Source organism: Podarcis pityusensis (assembly GCF_964106645.2).
Source record: "Podarcis pityusensis genome assembly, chromosome: 6".
Taxonomy (NCBI): Eukaryota; Metazoa; Chordata; class Lepidosauria; order Squamata; family Lacertidae; genus Podarcis; species Podarcis pityusensis.
The window spans coordinates 43275767-43293944 of NC_138030.1; the positions used below are offsets into that span (position 1 = coordinate 43275767).

The 18178-nt window shown below is 48.5% G+C and overlaps 1 long non-coding RNA gene and 1 pseudogene across 2 annotated transcripts; one reads left to right on the forward strand and one right to left on the reverse strand.

Annotated features, from left to right (window-relative positions):
- Window positions 1-342: 342 nt before the first annotated feature.
- On the forward strand, window positions 343-2378 carry LOC308479448 (biogenesis of lysosome-related organelles complex 1 subunit 4 pseudogene; annotated as a pseudogene). Its single transcript has one exon. The product of its transcript is annotated as a biogenesis of lysosome-related organelles complex 1 subunit 4 pseudogene (transcript).
- A 518-nt stretch (window positions 2379-2896) lies between these two features.
- Window positions 2897-8242, reverse strand: LOC308479478. Its single transcript, XR_013987699.1, has 2 exons — window positions 8152-8242; window positions 2897-3193 (listed from the first exon to the last, which is right to left on the reverse strand). It is a non-coding gene; the product is annotated as an uncharacterized lncRNA (long non-coding RNA).
- Between the last annotated feature and the right edge of the window lie 9936 nt (window positions 8243-18178).

An 18178-nucleotide genomic window follows, 5' to 3' on the forward strand; every position in this document is an offset into this window, starting at 1 on the left:
TACATTGCGTCAAACCAATTTATTTTGTGATCTATAAAAATATACACTGCATTTTTTTTCAAAATCAGTCATTTATTTTTTGAGTTATATATACAATTAATCAAATAATTCTGCAATAGATCCTTCTGTATTCTTTATGCATGTGTTCATCTTAAATAAATATTGTATTATTATCTCTTAAAATGTCTTCGCTGTTCTTTTCAAAGAAAGCCAATTCCGCAATAAAGAAAAGGAGGTGGGGTTGCGGGCATCATGCCCCTTCCCCACTTTTGCGGGGGCTGGCTCCAGCCATTTGGTTTTCGCCTACCTCGTAGCAAACCGTCACAACTCTTCGGTATTGGCGGTTAGGCATTGGTAGGGGTACTGTTCTATTGTTATGCAAATGAAGGGGGAAGGAGCGCCATCAACTTCCCCCAAGCAAGGGTAGTCCAGTAAAGGATTCCGGGGGGCATAGCCTTGTCCTAAGCCTAAGGAGGTGTGGGCCCACGGCACGCCCCCACGCGGTGACGTCAGGGGGAGGTCCTAGTTGACGTGCCTCAGCAGGACTCCTCCCTCTTGTGATTAACCCTTCCGGCCTCTAGCTGGTTAATGGTTAGGACCAATGCCTAAGCCAATACCACTCAATTCCTGTAATCAGTAAAGTTGTGACCTAATTTGACCCATTAACCTGAATTCTTGTGTCCTGTGTCTTTATTTCCTCGGGGGAGGCGGGAACTAGCCACGCAATGGGGAGTATCTGATGGGCCAGCTTGTGAAGCAAGCACTGGTCCTGGGCAAAAGGCAGGGGCAGGGCCCGGGCTGGCACCTGAGGGTTCTTGGAGGCAGAAGCCTGTCAATGGGGCCCCCAGATACCTGGAAGCAGCGCTGGGCCAGAAGCAGGAATGGGCAGGCCCTGGTGACTGGAGCAGGGTCCAGTGGGAGGCCAGAGGGCAGGTCAGGACCTGAAGAGAGGTGAAGCTCTGGGGCTGGAGGTAGGGCTCAGACATTACTCTGGGTCTAGGGCATCACTGGTCTGATGCTGCTTCAGGAAGCATCAAATGGAGACTGAGGTTTATATAGCAGCCCTATCTCTGTTGCTAGCCTGCATTCACTGGAAGGTGCCGTTACAGTTAAAGACCCCAGTCGGCTTCAATAGTCTTTTACTTTTACAGAGCAAGGGACTCTATATGATCCTCAGTCAAGTCCTCTGAGGATGGGGCACTGCCATCACAGGCTGGTCTTTCAGAAGCACTTGGGGTCTGGCCCTGTGTATCCTTCTCCATCAGCGTTTTTCCAGTAATCTGGTTATAGGGTCAGGGCACTTGTTCGCCCACGTGGGTGGGGTTTACAGGACACATCCAAAAGATATGTGCTTATTTGAAAGTCTCCAGACATATTGTTCAACATGACACCTATCAGGTTGGCTTCCCGATGCGCATGGGCTGAGAGTAGTAGCACGAGGGTGGGGGCCGGATAGATGAGGCGGCAGCTGAGCGGCGATGGCAGCTATATCTCTCAGAGCCACAGCAGCGCCTCTGGGATGGGGGAGGAGGAAGAAGACAACGTGGCCGAAGAAGATGCCTGTGGAGCGGAACTGCTGCTGACCTCGGCCGCGGCGGACTACGCCGGGTACCTGCTGCCCTCACCGCTGGGAGGAGTCGCCCCAACCAGAGTGACCAGAGTGGATGAGTTTGTGGGGATGCTAGACATGATTCGAAGTGATTCCTCTCAAGTAGTAAGTGAAAGTGTGCCTCATATTCATGCAAAGGCAATGGAAATGAAGCAACTGTATAGAAAGATCGACAAACTGGAGGCCTTTGTAAAAATGGTCGGAAACAGTGTGTCAGGAATGGAAGAACAGATCACAAAGGCAAAATCAGACCTTGGAACGTTCCCAAATACTTTCAAAAAAATTCTACACACAGTCAATGTGCCATCTTTCCTTAACAAAACATCTTCCTCAAGGCAGAATCAAACAGTTTATGAACCTCCTGATCTCTTCAAGACAGAAGACTACTTCCCTTCCCTTAGTGAAGCACAGTATATGCGATTTAGCTTGACAATTACATTATTGGAAAGAGTTTTATCTAAGTGAGTTCAGTGCTGATCTTAGGTAGTTGCAATTCTTTGGAAATTATGTCCTGCTGCTTCCCATGTGTCCCAGGCCCTTTTCAAACATATTTCAGCTTAGTTTTGTATGGAATATACTGTTTTTCCAGTCTTCCAACAAGGTGAACTATACACTCATGTTTGGCAACTAACCCTTGCAAGTAACCCATTTTGAAGGCAGGGAGAGGGAGAGGGAGATGGGGTTGGATGGAGGCAAGCACACACTCATGCCACATGACTTTTAGGCATAAGTAGTCCTTCCCCCTCCCTGATTTTATGTGTGGGAAAGAGCATAAGTGTGTGCAAAATGGGGTTCCTTATGATCAGCTACCTACCAAACACCTTTTTTACCTTTCCAGGCTAGAAAGTGTCAGGGAAGGCAAGTGGAGAAGTAACACATGAGTTAATACCTTCCTTTCTTACACCTGCCCCCTAAGGATGCCATAAACACACACCTGCCTTTTTTTAACTTGTCAACACTGAAAGGCTAGGTAGAAGCAGGTATACTTTTCTGTGTGTTCCTAGGCCTAAAATGACTCGTGGGGAGATGGAAGAGGCCAAGCAATAGAACTCATTTTTTGTCTTCCTCTGCCCAGGAGTGAACTGGCATATGGGCAACCAGTTGCCATACTCTATTAATATTTTCTTGGTTATTCTCATTTCAGAAATTGGAATAAAAAATGTATAAATACCCATCTGCAGTTAAGAGATTAAGTAGGGGGAGAAAACAGGAAATGTATGCTTTTGCATCTCACATTTTTTATTTCTGCTGCTAGTATTAACCCACATACCACAAGGATATTTGAAAAAAAAAATATTACATGGTACTTTTAAGTGCAATAAGGACCAAAACTATACATCCATGCCCTTTCAATGAATGTATCTGGATTCAGTTCAACGTATTGGGTGGAAATGCACTGTTTAAACAAGGAGAGGCGAAAGCTCCTTTGGTTTTTTAACTGCTGCAAAGTAAAGTCAAACAGCTATAGGTCCATGAAGATTCTATAAAGTGGAAATACAAAAAAATAAATAAATAAATTACACCTATCAGACTGCAGTTTATACCCCTTTGCACAGATTACATTTTAGATTTCAGAGATCCTACCTGAAATATACTCAGAGTCGCAAAGTGATTTCATGCTCTTTATTCAGCTCATAGTGGTGAGGAGGAATGAATAATTGTCCCCTCACAGTATCTGCTTTATATACATTATTTACACAATGGGCTGCACATGATTGGCTAATTCTGGAATTCTACTGTAAGCCAATCAGGTTGTGGATTCACTTCTATCTGGAGCAGGATTGGGTGGTTCCTGCCAACCAATCATACTGCTGCATTGTTCTAGGACCAATCAGACTGCTGCATTCTGAATCCTATTGTTCTAGGACCAATCAGACTGCTGCCTTTTGGATCCTATTGTTCTAGGACCAATCAGACTGCTACAGTTTGGATCCTATTCAACTCAGTACATAACACCCCTCCCCTCTAAGTTCCAGTCCTGCCCGGGAGGTCGCATTCATAGTCCTCAAGGTATGCCGGCGGCCTACGTGTGCGTTGTGGCCTGGGGTGTTCCCTGGTCCGGGCTCCGGGTTCTGGCTCGTGTTCCAAGGATGCTGGCTGTGATGCGGCTGTTTGGTCTGGTGCAACCGGCTCGCTCAGTCGTGGTTCTGGTTCCGGTGTCCTTTCGGCCTCACGGGTCCTCTCTGTATTTACTGATTCTGCCTCTCCTGCTGGCCCCTCCTGCTCTATGGGCCTCACTGCCCCGCTGTTCCCTTGGGACTCCTCTGACCTGTCCTCCTCCTGGTTTTCTCCCGGGAATCGTCGCCGTATCTGGTCGCAGTGGCGGCGCCAGCATTGCCCCCCATCCGTTAGCACCTCGTACGACACGGGGCCAGTGACCCTGGTGATTGTGGCGGGTACCCATGCTGGGCCTGCCCCAAAATTCTTTGCGTACACTGGGTCCTGGGCCTCGAAGGTCCGGGGGTTCCTGCCTTCCCCCACCACTATCTCATCCTGAGCTCTATCGGGGTGAAGGCGGTCCAATCTGATTGCAAGGCGCCGACCCATTAGTAGTTCAGCGGGGCTCCGGCCAGTCGTTGAGCTGGGGGTGCTGTGCTGTGCTAGAAGGAATGTGGCAAGGCGGTACTCCCAGTCCCCTTGCGTCATGCGGCGAAGGGTGTCCTTGGTGGTCCGCACCATGCGTTCTGCTTGGCCATTGGTGGCAGGGTGGAACGGCGCCGAACGGATGTGGCGGATGGCGTTCTGCGCTGTGAAGGTTTGGAATTCTCCTGACGTAAATGCAGTCCCGTTGTCTGAGACGAGAGTGTCAGGGAGCCCGTGGGTTGCAAACAGCCTGCGTAGTACCCGGATGGCTGCGGACGTGGAAGTGGACGGTACCAGTGCGACTTCCAGCCATTTGGTGTAGGAGTCCACCACTATGAAGAATGTTTTCCCCTGAAAGGGGCCAGCGAAATCCACATGCAGGCGTGACCATGGTGCTCGGGCGGACTCCCAGGACTGGACTGGGGCCCTTGGGGGATCTGGGCGGGATTCTTGGCAGGCCTGGCAGTGTTTGACCCAGGCCTCTATCTCTCCATCGATCCCCGGCCACCACACATAACTCCTGGCAAGGGCCTTCATTCTTACTACCCCTGGATGTGTCTCGTGTAGGGCTGTGAGGACCCTTTTGCAGAGGGGCTGGGGAACAACGACTCTGCTTCCCCATAACAGGCACCCCTTGTGGGCCGACAGTTCATGTTTGCGGGTTGTGTAGCCGGCGAATTCTGGCCCGGGGCTGCTGCTGGGCCATCCCCTCCACACCCAGTCCAGGACCCGGGAGATGACCCTATCTTTCTTGGAATGGTGTGCAACTTCTTGTGCCTGAATGGGGCGGTCGGGAAGCAGCTCCAGGCTCATAACCTCTTGTGCAGGTGCTGGGTCAGGGCCTGTTTCCGGTAGTGGTAGCCTGCTGAGGGCGTCCGCATGGCCCATCGCCTTCCCAGGTCGGTGAATCAGTGCATACTGGTAGCTGGCAAGGAAAATTGACCACCTGAGGACGCGAGGAGACAGCACTTGGGGGGTCTGCTTTTCGGGGGCAAACAAGCCAAGCAACGGCTTGTGGTCAGTCACCACGGTGAAGGGCCGCCCGTACAAGAAATCATGGAATTTTTTTACTCCCTTTACGATTGCCAGACCCTCCTTGTCGATTTGCGAGTAGTTCCGCTCGGTTGTGTTGAGTGTCTGGGAAAAGTACGCCACCGGTACCTCTCTTCCATCCGGGAGTTGGTGCCCCAGGACAGCTCCAATGCCATAGGGTGAGGCGTCGCATGCTAGCACCACCGGCAGCCTCTCGTCGAAGTGTGCCAAGACCGAGTTTGAGACAAGCAAGTCCTTGACTGCCTGGAATGCGGCCTCCTGGCGCTGGCCCCACACCCAAGGGGCCCGCTTGTCCAGGAGTCTGTGTAGGGGCTCCGCTACCGCCGCCTTGTGGGGAAGGAAGGAATGGTAAAAGTTCAATAGCCCCAAGAAGGCCTGAAGTTCAGTCTTGCTCTTGGGCGCTGGGGCATCACAAATGGCCCGTACCTTGTCCCCAGTCGGGTGGACCCCTTCTGCGTCCACCATAAATCCCAGAAAGTCCACCTGAGGCACTCCTAGTAGACATTTTTCCCGCTTCACCTTGAGACCCGCCGTCTGGAAACGGTGCAGAACGGTGCGGAGGCGGTCCTCAAACTCCTCTGGTGTGGGGCCGGCAATCAGCACATCATCGAAGAAGGGGGTGACGCCAGGAATCCCTTTAAGGAGAGAGTCCATTATATTCTGGAATATGCCTGGTGCCACGCTGACACCGAATTGCAGCCGCTTTACCCTGAACGCTCCTCTGTGCGTCACAATCGTCTGTGCCTCTGCTGTGGCCTCATCTACTGGCAGCTGTTGATATGCTTGGGCCAAGTCCAGCTTGCCAAAAATTTTCGACCCAGCCAGGGTGGCAAGGACATGGCTGACCACTGGCACTGGGTATGCGTGGGCCGTGAGGGCCTTGTTTATGGTACATTTGTAGTCTGCGCAGATGCGGACCGAACCATTAGGCTTGACGGGTGTGACGATTGGGGTTTCCCAGGGAGCATTAGGCACCGGCTCCAGCACTCCTTGCTCTACGAGTCGGTCCAATTCCTCGTCTATACGGGGTTTCAAGGCGAACGGGACCCGGCGGGCCTTGAGCCTGACCGGTCGTACTGCGGGGTCAAGCTGTAGCGCAATGGGGGGGCCCGTATACTGTCCCAATTTCCCATCGAAAACCCCTGGAAATTCCTTGCATATGGCGTCCACGTCCACTTGTAAGCTAGTGTGGTTCACCCCGGTGACAGCTAGCCCCAGTGGTCCAAACCATGCCAATCCCAGTAAGCTAATGTAGGGGCCCTTGACCACAAGCAAGTCCAGTTGCCGCGTCCGCCCTCGGTATTGCACCCTGAAGGTCCCCACCCCCATTGTGGGGACCTTACGTTTCTGGAAGTCCCGGAGGGTGAATGGGGCCGGCCTGAGTTTGGGACCCCCCAGTGGGACACAGTTTCCTTAAGGTCCTTGCCGAGATTATGGATAGAGTTGAACCCGTGTCAAGCTCCATGCGGCATGGGGCCCCCTCTATCTGTACCTCTACATAAATTTTCTCTACGTTGGGGTGGGGCAACTGGTATACCTGGAAGTCCGTGAGCTCCGTCGAGTTGCCTTGGTGCGTTGGGCCCCGGGACCTGGGGCTCTTGGATTGGTCATCTGATGCCTGGTGTCGGGTGGGCCGAGCCCGACACACCCGGGCGATGTGTCCCGATTTTCTGCACTGCCTGCACTCTGCGTTGCGGAAACGGCAGGTCCTCCTCTCGTGACTCTCCCCGCAGCTTGCGCAGTTCCCTCCTTCTCGTCGAGGCAGCTGTGGTCTGTGCGCTGCTTGAGTGCGCTGCTGTACTCGGTGCACCTCCTCCCTGTCGGATCCTGAGTCGTCGGTGAGGTCTTCATGGTGGACCCTCGGTTGGGATGGCAGGCTCGGCCGTGCCTCTTGGGTCGACCTCTCGGCAGCTTCTGTTGCCAGGGCCTCCTCCAGAGCGACCTGGAACGTTAGGTCCTTCTTAGCGTAGAGGCGTCGTTGCAGCTTCTCATCCTTCAGGCCACCGACGAGGCGGTCACGAAGCATGTTCTCCAGCTCTGAGAAGTTGCAGAACCGGGCGGCTTGGCGGAGAGAGGTCACAAACCCAGTTATGGTTTCCCCAGGGGCTTGCCGCTTTGCGTAGAAGGCATTTCGACGAGCCACCACTGAGGGCTGCGGCGAAAAGTGCCCCTTCAGCTGTTCCATTATTGTTTTGTATGGAACAGTAGCGACGTCTTCAGGCGCAAGGAGAGCCCGGGCGATTTCAAACGTCTCCCCTCCGCAGACGCTGAAGAATATCGCCCTCTTCTTGGCGTCTTCTTCGTCGGTGACCCCTTTGGCTTCTAGGAGGAAGGTGAAACGGGAGGCGTACGCTTCCCAGTCTCCAGATGCTGGGTTGAATGGCGAGAAGCTGCTGTTGGCTGCCATTCTGAGTTCCTTGTGCCCCGGAGCTGAAGCCTGGATACACGGTGCGAGGCAGCGGTGCGGCAGTTGGCGGTGCTGCGGTGCTGTGTGTGGCAGTCAGCTCAGCGGGATCCCACCTTCGTCGCCAGTGAAATATACTCAGAGTCGCAAAGTGATTTCATGCTCTTTATTCAGCTCATAGTGGTGAGGAGGAATGAATAATTGTCCCCTCACAGTATCTGCTTTATATACATTATTTACACAATGGGCTGCACATGATTGGCTAATTCTGGAATTCTACTGTAAGCCAATCAGGTTGTGGATTCACTTCTATCTGGAGCAGGATTGGGTGGTTCCTGCCAACCAATCATACTGCTGCATTGTTCTAGGACCAATCAGACTGCTGCATTCTGAATCCTATTGTTCTAGGACCAATCAGACTGCTGCCTTTTGGATCCTATTGTTCTAGGACCAATCAGACTGCTACAGTTTGGATCCTATTCAACTCAGTACATAACACTACCTTTCAAAATTCCCGATCGTGTGGAGAGGGTCCAAAGTGTAGTTGTTAATTGAAAAGAGAATCAATTTTGCACAGCAATGGTCTTATTCCACCCGCTGTAAGAGGATGTAAGGAAACCGCCTGTTTCCTGTAGCCAAGCCTGCTTGGCTAATAGGTTTCACCAGTCAGCATATTACAATCGTCGTAGTCTCAATGTTAACCTTCTAATTGCCCAGCTTTCTAATTCTTTAGAACCTTTCAACAACTTTCAGGGTGTCCTGGTCTTTACTTTTTGAAATATGGCAACCCTAGCATAGTCTTCAGTAGCAAGTCTTGATTTTTGTGTGGAAACTAGTTTTTAAACAATTGCAAAACAGCTTTGCTCTCTGCTTGGAGTCACAAACCATCGCTGTCCACTTTAGCACTTCCAATACAGCGCTCAGCAGGGACGCTGTGAGAACACACTGCACAAAAGTGTGTCACAGGCAACAAGGACTTTCTGTGTCTACCAGAAGCTTGTGCTATGTGACATACATTAAACAGCCTTCACCAACTTGGGTCCTCCAGGTGCTTTGCACTGCTACTCCTTCAGCCCCAGGCAGCATGGACGGTGCTCTGAGGGCTGCTGTGGTAGAAAACATCTGAAGGGCCCTGGGTTGGCAAAGGCTGGTTTAAATCCCCCCTGTGGATAATTGTTCCTGATGGGAAGGGGGAGCCTGAGGCCCCTGTCCCTGCCCTCTGCTGCCTAGAAGGACTGTGAAGAGATGGGATAAGCTTACAGGGTACACTTTGTTCCCTCCTTCCTCCAAGCAGTTCTGGCCATGAAACTGTCAGGAGCTCATCCTACACTCAAGTAGGACCCTGGCAGAAACACATGCCCGACTGGCATGTTCTCTCCCTCCTGGTCGTTCGTTCGGGAGCTTCAAAAGCTTTTTTGTGCCCAAACATCACAGCGACCGATGCCAGCAGACACCAGCACACTTAGGGATCCGCAGAGTGTTTGCAGTTTGCGTAACAGACCCCAGCAATTCAGCATTTTGGCTAATCTACTTTATTTACATATAAACACACACGGAGCACTGCAACATGGCTCCCTCTCTCTCTCTAGCATCAGACAGCAAAAAAGTGAAAGGACAAAGGACAATAGTCCCACTTCACGGAACACAGTAACACAAACATCCTGTCTCCGTCACTTCTCACTCTGTGGAGTCAAAACATAGACCGTCATGTGATAGACAAAAATCCCATGACTGCAATCATGGATTAGGAATTCTAACAAAAACTACTTAACAGACAGTTTTCCACTATTACAGTCATTTTCTGGCTTAGCCTCTGCTGTCGCTTTAAGCAGGGAGGATCAGGAAGATGTAATGTGACACAGACAGACACAGATGCCAACAGGAGAGCATGTTATGTGTGTGACTTCATGTGTTTCCACAATGTGTGTGTGTATGCATACAGCTCTCCAGGTGTTTATTGTGAGATTGCATTAAGATTTTTAAAAAAAAGGAATATAAGGCATGAATCGGCCACCATCCTTGACAAATAGGAGAGTCCATCATGGTGCTGAAGGACACCATTTTGTTTCACGCGTCCATGATGGGCCTTGCCTTGCCTACATTTCCATACACTCCGGGGGATTGGGATAATTATATGGGGCTGGGGTGCAACCCATTTCTAAAACAAGGATGCGTTGGACCCTTATACTAAAATGGAGTTTAGTAGACAAATGAAAGTTTAGGGAGACTCAAAACCCATACCAATCCTGTGTCTACCTTGTAACAGAATTTCAATGCAGGGGATTGCCTCACTAATTTGGTTTCTGCCATGCTCACTAATTTGGTTTCTGCCATGGTTGTCTCCGTTTGAGTTACAATAGTTTAATACAGCTCCAAAGCAATATCTGTCTCTAGGCATAATGAGGCATAATTGTTTTCTCAATTAGCTGGTCTCTAATTGTTTAATCTGCCAAAGTTACACAAACCTATTAAATCCTTCAAAGCAGCAATATATTGAAGTTTAAATTCTCAACATTTCTGATTGCACTGATGAAATTTGTGGCAATTAACTACCCACATTCACTTTGGGCACAAAAGCCATGCAGGTAGTCTCATACTTATCATCTGCAAGAGGAAGCATGAAGAGGAGTAGAGAAAGGCAGAATATAAATTAAATAATAAATTAACCATCCTCTCTGTGGCCAGATTACTCCCCCCCCCCCCCTTCACAGATCAAACTATATTGATAGGACATAGGTTAACTCGCTGGGATTGTGAGCCAGAATAAAAAACCTGGGCTCAGGATCTACCAACAGTTTTTCTGGATCTAGGTTCAGTCAGCTTACCCACATTCAGTAAGGTCCTGTACCTGTTGAGATATGAGCCTCAAGTCCAGGGGCTTCTCCGACTCAATGATTAATTAGCAGAGTAGCAGCTGCTTGTATTGCAAAAACAACACTGGACACCCAGAAAAATAATTAATAGTAGTTTACTTGAAAAATCTTATCTTTACCAGAGCCCTAACAATATGCAACTTGGAGGGGGGGGGGCGACTTCAGTACAGCATATAAAAACTGTAAAAAATTAGTTCAGAGCAAAAAAAGTAAAACCCAGACAGAGAGAAGTGAAAGTACAGATGAGGCTGCTCGCTGGGTAGTTTATATATGCTCCCAATGGCCTTGAAAGAGATAAACTACACAATATGAAAACAACATCGGTCTGCTTCTAGTAGAAATGGAAAATTACTGACCAGCTAGAATTTTCTAGCATATTCCATCTTGAGCTGGAGTCTCTGTACATACATAAAACTTTAAAACCTCAATAGTACCTGCCACTTAGCTCTCTACTCCACCCTGAATGTATTTATTCTACCCATGTCTATTGCCAGACCATTTTTGACACAAAAATTTAACAATGCTACAGTATCTCAGCAGCATATAACTAAGAGGTAGAACTGATTGTCATCAGAACACTGATGTGACCAAATCTCATGCTTTAAATCCCCCCCACCTAGATGCCCCATGTAGGGTTGAGGGAGACGACCACCCTTTGGGCACCGCAGTTAAGAATGGAGGGAGCAAAAAAACAATACTTGCCCAAGGCTGCAATCATTCACCTGGGAACAAACTCCACAGAACAAGCACAGTGGTATCAGTGTGAAAAGAAGCATGTCCAGGATTGTGCTAATGGCAGAAAAACTACAGCAGCATAGTTGCAGCTCATACACCAAGGACATTGCAATGACTGTTAATGTCACACGAAGAGCAGTTCTAAAGATGTATATACCTCAATCCCAAGATTCCCAGTGAGTTTTGCACTCAAATAAATTCTTATCCCAAGGAAAAGCTTAAAAAGCAAACAAACACTTCTATAAACACATTCTCAGTTACCAAGACCGTCCATAGAATTAAATTCAACTCAACTGATTTAAATGGAGCTTACAGTTAGAATTACTGCCTTACTTATTTTTTAAAAGGTAATGTGAAGATCTTCATATTTTTTTTAATTCAAAATATTTTTGTAATCTCTCCCTCCTCCCTCTTGCTCCATACATTCATCCATCATTGCTTAAATAAAAGTTTACAAGTACAGCTTCAGTCCTGCCAGATGTTTGTGGCAACTGCCCTTATGAAATAAGGTTAATTCCAATGACATCCACCTATAACAGACAGCACATAGCTCAGTTGATAAAGCATGAGACCCTTAATTCCAGGGTTGTGGATTTTAGTCTAGTGGCAAAAAAATTCTGCATTGTAGGGGGTTGGATTAGGACATAGGTGGTCTTCATAGTCCCTTCCAACTCTACAATTCTATGAGGGTATGATTTTTAACAGTAAGAGTGACTGAAAGCTCTTTTAATTCGATTTTAGCTGTTTTAGTGGTACTTTATTTACTGCTCTTACATCCTATTTTGTGTTGTTTTGCATCTTCTTCTTTTTTAGCTTTTTATTCTAAACTACTGTAATGGTTCTAGGGGTTGCTCGTGCGTAAGCCGGTGCCTATCTCCCCGGCTGGGTGCAAACACCTGGCTGGGTTGCCAAAGTGAACCTTTTCTGTCCGGACAGCCACTCACCTGTGGCTGGACTCAATCGCTGGCAGAATCCGTCAGTGGGCGTTTCTTAAACTTCTTCCAGCAAAGAAGCTCTTTAACGCCTAGTCTCCTCCTACTCTCTCTGCGCGAAAGCCTTCTGCGCAAGGAGGGCGTGGTCAACGAAGGACCCCTACACTCTCCGCTGGTCCCAGGCAAGGAGTCATGGGACCGCCTCGCCGCTTCCCCCATCTGCCCCCCTTCTCCACTGGTGCTACGCTGATTCTCTACCCCAGAAGATGGGCTGCTTCTCCCGATCCCTGGACGCTCTCTGGAATCCCTCTGGCTTTTGCTCTCTCCCTCAGGCACTGATGGCAGTTCCCTGGCATCCACCTCCTCCTCAGGACCCCCCCACCCCTGGCGCGACCTTCCGATACATCCTCCTCTCTCTCCTCGACCGACGATGCAGGGAATCCCCTGAAAGAACTGTCATCATCTTCTGAGGATTCAAAACCAGCCTCCCATCCGCTCGGATCTCTTCCAGCTGGTTGAACCTCCCAGTCTGATTCTTCTCCCTCGGACACCTCCCCTCCCTCCTCTTCGGAGGCAGGAAAAGTCACAAAGTCCCCTTCGTCGTCTGTGGGTCCAAATTCTTCCTCCCAGAATCTAGCTAATGGTTTGGGCTTACCCGGGAACAAACCATGAAACTCTTCCACCAGATACCCGTCAGTGATTGATTCAGCAGGGACCCAAGTGTTTTCAGACCTAGGTTCTCCCTCCCAGGCTACCAAGTAGTCTACCTGGCGACCTCGCCACCTCGAATCGAGTATTTCCGTAGCTTTGTTACAGTGTTCCCTCTCCTCTACCCGCGGGTGGGTGGTAACCCCTCCCTCCCGTCCCGGGAATTCCCGCCCCTCCCTGTAATGTGAAAGTAGGGACCTATGGAACACCGGATGTATCTTCATGCTGTCAGGCAACTTGAGTTTAAATGCCACTGAGTTAACCTGCTGTATTACCTCAAAAGGCCCCAGCCGCCTAGGCTGCAACTTCTTGCACCCTCCCTTTAGGGGCAACCCTTGGGATGACAACCACATCCGGTCTCCCACCCGTAGGGCCTCCCTCTCCCGACGGTGCCTGTCTGCCTGCCTCTTGTAAACTTCCTTGGCCCGCTCCAAGTTCAGCCTGAGTTGCTGGTGTAAGGCCTCCATTTCCTCCGCAAATTGCTCAGCCGCAGGTACACTCCATCCTTCCTCCGCCCGCCCCGGGAAGGCTCTGGGGTGACACCCGTAATTGGCCATGAAAGGGCTCATTCCCGTGGACACGTGTTCAGCGTTATTGTACGCAAATTCAGCCAAAGCTAATTTCTCTACCCAATCGTTCTGCCTCTCGCTGACATAGCAGCGTAGGTACTGCTGGAGTATACCGTTCGCTCTTTCGGCCTGTCCGTTGGTTTCTGGGTGCCTCGCCATCAAGAAGCTCACCTCGACCTGTAGCAAGCTCATGAGTCTCCGCCAGAACCGGGAGGTAAATTGTTTCCCGCGATCTGAGATTACCCTCAATGGGGCCCCGTGCAGTCTAAAAATGTGGTCCACAAACAGCCTGGCTGTCTCCTCTGCCAATACTGCATGCGAGCAAGCTACAAAATGGCACATTTTAGTCAGTAGAGCGACCACTACCATGACCGCTGTCTTTCCCCTTGACTTGGGCAGATCTGTCATAAAATCACCACCTCCCAGGGCCTTTCCGGTGTAGGTAAGGGTTCCAGTAGCCCCGTGGGGGCAGTCCTTTCCCCCTTTGCCCTCTGGCATTGGTCGCACCCTCATACATATTCTTGTACGTCTTCCCTCACCTTTGGCCACCAGAACTGCCTGGTGACAAGTAGCATGGTCTTGTGCTGTCCAAAGTGCCCAGCTGTTGGGTTGTCATGGACCTGTCTAAGTACCTTCCCCCTCAAAGTCTCTCCTGGTACATACAGCGCCCCCTTGTAGTACAGTAGCCCTGCCTTCTGCGCAAGGAGGGCGTGGGCAATGGAGGACCCCTACTCTCCCCGCTGGTCCCAGGCAAGGAGTCATGGGACCGCCTCGCTGCTTCCCCCATCTGCCCCCCTTCTCCACTGGTGCTACACTGATTCTCTTCCCCAGAAGATGGGCTGCTTCTCCCGATCCCTGGATGCTCTCTGGAATCCCTCTGGCTTTTGCTCTATCCCTCCGGCACTGATGGCAGTTCCCTGACAACTACTTTGAGCGTTTGGTGATAAGGCAGATACAAATACTTTTAACAAACAAATCTTGGCTAAGCATTGCAGTTATGAGGAAGGCTAGCTTCCAATTCTAAAGCCATGGAAGTGGCCTGGGAGAAGGTTCTGCCCAGAGTTCATGGTGATGTCCCCAAGAGGACCTGTAAGACCTTCCCCCAAAGGAGAGTGAAAACACATAGTAGATCACTGTAGCACTTAGGTTTTTGTTAAGCTTTCCTCCCTACTCCCAGCTATGTCAATTTATTTTATATTATTTACTTACAACATTTATAGACTAAAACAGTTTTCAGGGTGGCACATAACAAAAAATTAAATGTTTAAAATTCAATAAATAATAAAACCAACTGAAGAAAGGTTCTCAGTTCTCTCTGTATTAATTTTCTTTAATGACCACTGTGTTAGCTAATCAGATTGTTGATTACCAGTTATTGTTTTGTTTTTCTAATATGGTTAGAATGCCTGCTTGTTATTCAGTTACCACTCACTATTAATACTTCTCTAATAATAATAATAATAATAATAATAATAATAATAATAATAAAGTAGTGGGTTGACAATGCAGACGACACACAGATTTTTCTAAGTGGTTCTTTATAGTAAGCTGGACCTGAACTGAGCTGAACAGCTCAGCTGGCCTGCTTTTATAGGCGGCCGGCTGTCAACATTGTAACAACCACACCCCAGGGTTTCCCGCGTAAATTAACTGACGTGGACCTGAGTGAAAACTATATACAGTACACAATACCCCTGGTGGCCAGGGTGAGCCACATAACAGGGTGAGGTACATAACAACAACAACAACAACAACAACAAATTTTTAATAGTCCGCCATTCCTGGTACGTGTTGGGTGAGGGAAAGGCATTGTCTCTTCATGTATAAGATCTTCCTGGAACTTGGTCCATTCTTGGGTCTGAAGATAGTGTGGTAAGACAACTTGGGATTTTAAATGGAAGAAGCTGCTTGGAATAGGCATTGGTCCAGCAAGCCCATAAAGTCCATATCAGCTAGCATCAAAGCAACTTCACTAAAAGTATTTGATTGATAAAGTCAGGTCACATTTACTTCCTTGGTCAGAATATGGACAGGATGTAAGGCTAAGGGCATACACCGCCATCTTTGATGGGAATGCCCCTGCATATGCAACTTTTATTAAAAAGTATGTCAGGAATTAGTATCACCAGGACCTCCACTTTACACCTGAGCTTTTCCTGCTACCAATCTTTAGAGGCCGAACAAGGATGTTTTAGCAAAGGAGTTGTTGTAATTTCTGTTGATGGCTGCCAGAGAAACCATTGTCCAAATGTGGAAAGCCCTGGACAATTTGGACTTACCTGCATGGTATGGGAATGCCTGTTGGGTGGCTGTAACAGGAAAAAATAATCACACATAATTTTCAAGGAAAGGAACAACCACAGACTTTCTACGCCACCTAGTGGCCCTTAATTACATATAGTTCTAACAAAAACCTGCAAATATATAAAATAACCACTATTATATGCATTTTGACCATATGATTTCACTGTGACCTTACTTGGGACTTCACTATTATTGATCTTGATTTCCTGTATGACTGTAAAACAGGTGGCATTGATTAGTTACTATTGTCACAGGTCATCAATGTGGCAATCACAGACATACATACACAGATTAAGAGAACAAAGGAAAGGTGATGGGCCATTAAGAAAGCAGGGAGAAGGCAGATGGGAAGGCCCCTCACCAAACTGCAGGATTGCATGAGGCTCTTAATCTCAGAGTCACAGGTTCAAGCCCCACACTGGGCAAAAAGATTCCTGCATTGCAGGAAGTTGGACCAGATGACCCTTGTGGTCCCTTCAAACTCTACGATTCTAAAGTGAGACTGAAATAAAAGCCTCCCCTGAAGATCTCCAAATCTGGGCACATTCAGTCCTTTTCATGAGTGGTACCTCTCAACTTACTTAGGCCATCTACGTTCATGTCAGGGGATATAGCTACTTACAGCACAATTCTATGCACATCTACTCAGAAGGAAGACCTGTTGAGGTGAGTGGGCATAGGACTGCAGCCTCAGAGGACTAGCTCTTCTCTTCATAGAACTCCAGGGTCATGTAGTCGAACCTCCTGCAATGCAGGAATCTTTTGCCCAACGTGGGGCTTGAACCCACAACCTTGAGATTAAGAGTCTCATGCTCTATCGACTGAGTGAAACCAGGGCCCGCCAGTCTTAGTGGTGATTTATGAACATAAGAAACTAAGAAGAGCCAGCTGGATCAGGCCAATGGCTCTATCTAGTTGCCGACCAGATGCTTTCAGGAAACTCACAAGCAAGATACGGGCACAAGAACACTTTCCACTCCTGCAGTTTCCAGCAACTGGCATTCAGAAGCATTGCTGCCCCAAATACTGGAACCAGAGCACAGTCATCATGAATTTGTATAAACCTATTTTAAAGCCATCTAGGTTGGTGGCCATTATTGCTTCCTGCGGGAGCAAATTCCACAGCTTAACTATGTGCTGGTTGAAGCAGTGCTTTCTTTTAATCTTCCAACTTTCGGCTTCACTGGATATCCAGGAGACCTAGTGTTGAGTTGGGGAGAATTTCTCTACTCGTTTTACTCCATGCCATGCATAAATTTATACACTTCTATCCCATTAATTCTCGTTCACCTTTTCCATATACACTGCTATCTCGGGTTACAGACACTTCAGGTTACAGACGCCGCTAACCCAGAAATAGTACCTTGGGTTAAGAACTTTGCTTCAGGATGAGAACAGAAATCATGCAGTGGCAGCAGGAGGCCCCATTAGCTAAAGTGGTACCTCAGGTTAAGAACGGTTTCAGGTTAAGAACGGACCTCCAGAACAAATTAAGTTCTTAACCTGAGGTACCACTGTACTGAAAAGTCTCAAACGCTGCAACTTTTCTTCATAGGGAAATTGCTCCACCCTCTTGATCATTTTGGTTGCGTCCCTTTTCTGAACCTTTTTTCCTTTATTCTTTTTGAGCTGAGTTGGCCAGAATTGCACTGACACTGTAGATTTGCACTAACGGCATTATGATACTGCATTGGCAGTTTTCTTTTCAGTTCTTTTCCTAATAGTCCCTAACATGGATTTTGCCTTTTTCACGGCCTGCACACATGGGTTTGACATCCACCACGACACCAAGGTCTTGTCACCGTTTTTCTGACCCTGCGAGGGCAATATGTAAAATTAAGATTGGAACCATGGTCTCTGAGGTCCTAGTTCAACGCACGAATTACTACACTGTAATTTAATGCACTTAGCCTTCATTTAAAAACAACAACAGGCTAAGTACTTTGAATGTGTTGTATGCAGAAGATTCTTACAGTGTCTTATTCAGTGCTCCCTCCAACAGGGGCGAGGACAGGGCCAGTTAGGTTTGATGAGGCCCTATGCTACTGAAGGTAATGGGGCCCTTTAGATGTCCAGCTGTAGGTTTTATTTTGTTTTTTTATCTTAAAATTTTGAAAATGTACATTCAGGGGTTTTTTTTTTTAAAAAAATGGGGGCCCCCAACAGAATGGGGCCCTAAGCTATAGCTTGTTTAGCTTATACCTAAAACGGGCACTGGGCGAGGAAATGGAGCGGGGCAGTTGCAAGTTTAGATTCACAACCCACGTCAGGGCGGGAACTCGGCGAACAGCCTGCAAGCCGTCATCTCCCTCAGCCTTCCATCTTCCTCCCTAAGTAGCTGAAATGCGGAGATAATGCCTTAACTAGTTAATGGAATGGAGAAGTACCCGCGCAATGCGCTATTTGAG